This window comes from Myotis davidii, unplaced genomic scaffold (genome assembly GCF_000327345.1).
Source record: "Myotis davidii unplaced genomic scaffold, ASM32734v1 scaffold247, whole genome shotgun sequence".
Lineage (NCBI taxonomy): Eukaryota > Metazoa > Chordata > Mammalia > Chiroptera > Vespertilionidae > Myotis > Myotis davidii.
This window is the reverse complement of record NW_006299593.1, coordinates 2600845-2602605: the sequence shown is the minus strand read 5'-3', so window position 1 is coordinate 2602605 and position 1761 is coordinate 2600845.

The following is a 1761-nucleotide window of genomic DNA, read 5'->3' as shown; positions in this document are numbered from 1 at the left end:
AAGAGATGGGGTGGGGGAGAGAAACATCAATTTTTGTTGTTCCACTTGAGCATTCGTTGGTTGGTTCTTTTTAAAAAAAAAAAATGTATTTTTAACCCTAGCTTGTTTGGCTCAGTGGATAGAGCGTTGGTCTGTGGACAGAAGGGTCCCAGGTTCGATTTTGGCCAAGGGCGCATGCCTGGGTTTCGGGCTAGAATTCTAGTAGGAGGTGTGCAGGGGGCAATCATTGATTCTCTCTCTTCATTGATGTTTCTATCTCTCCCTCTCTCTTCCTCTCTGAAATCAATAAACATATGTATTTTTTTAAAAAATAAAATTGTATTTTTATTGATTTCAGAGAGGAAGGTAGATGGAGAGAGAGAGAAACATCAATGATGAGAGATGGATCGGCTGCCTCCTGCACACACCCCACTGGGGATCGAGCTCACAACCCAGGTATGTGCCCTGACCGGGAATTTGAACCATGACCTCTGGTTCATACTCAACCACTGAACCACACCTGCAGGCATTGGTTGATTCTTGTATGTGCCCTGACCAGGCATCAAACTGCAAACCTTAGTGTATCAGGAATGCTCTAACAACTGAACAAACTACCCAGTCATGGCGGAAATGATTAAAAAAGAAAAAAGAAAAAAAGTAAGTCCCTTTGAAATGAGTTCCACTCTCTCGGGATTTAATATACATTATTGAGTAACAAATGGGCAACAACCAGAATTTGGTGGCACCTAATACTGAAGAAGGTGTGAGATCAACTCTCCTTTCAAATCAAATTTTTCTGATTTGATAGTTAGATCTGATCCCAGATTATTATGATAAACAAGAGTACTTGCTTCAAGGAGAAACTAGTCAGCCTTTTCTTTCTTTTTTAAATTATCAGGCTTCTTTAAATATATATATTGATCTCAGAGAGAAGGGAGAGGGAGAGATAGAAACGTCAATGATGGGAGAATCATTGATTGGCTGCACACCCCCAACTGGGGATCAAGCCTGAAACCAAGGAATTGAACCGTGATCTTCTGGTTCACAGGTCACTGCTTAACCACTGAGCCGCGCCAGCTGGGCTAGTCAGCCTTTTCTATCCACCTCTTTCCTCTTCCAAACGAAGGTGAACAGCCAATAAACATTTTCTAACAAGTTTGATTTTTTTCCTTTGTCACATGTGTGGTCATTTCACATTTGCTTTGCTAGTAGTTCTTTTCCCACTAGGGTTGACATTTCACATGACTTGAAATAGCCCTAAATTGTTCCAAATTTAGGCAGAGCTAACTTATATTCTCACATAAGCCACAATTCCCCCAAATGCTCTTTTTTAAATCCTCACCTGAGGATATTTTTCCATTGAGTTTTAGAGAGTGGAAGAGGAGAGACAGGGAAACATCAATGTGAGAGACACATCGATTGGTTGACTCTCAAATGTGGGGGATTAAGCCTGCAACCCAGATACCTGCCATTGACCTGAATTGAACCCAGGACCCTTCAGCCTATGAGCCAAGCCAAACGCTCCATCCACTGAGCCAAACTGGCTAGGGCACCCGTAGCATATTCTTAAGACTTCTGGCTAGCTCCTTCTGGAATGTTCTATCTGCCAGTAGGGTCAGCTACATAATTTGTGTGGCCTAGTGTGAAATGAAAATGTATGGCCCATTTTCATAAAAGAAGGAAAAAAGTTTGTTCTTAAGTTGCTCTCTCAACTTGTCGTGGTTGTTTTTATTTGCTGCTGTTTTTGTGCTCTCAGGTATGGAAATACTCAAAGGGTAAGTG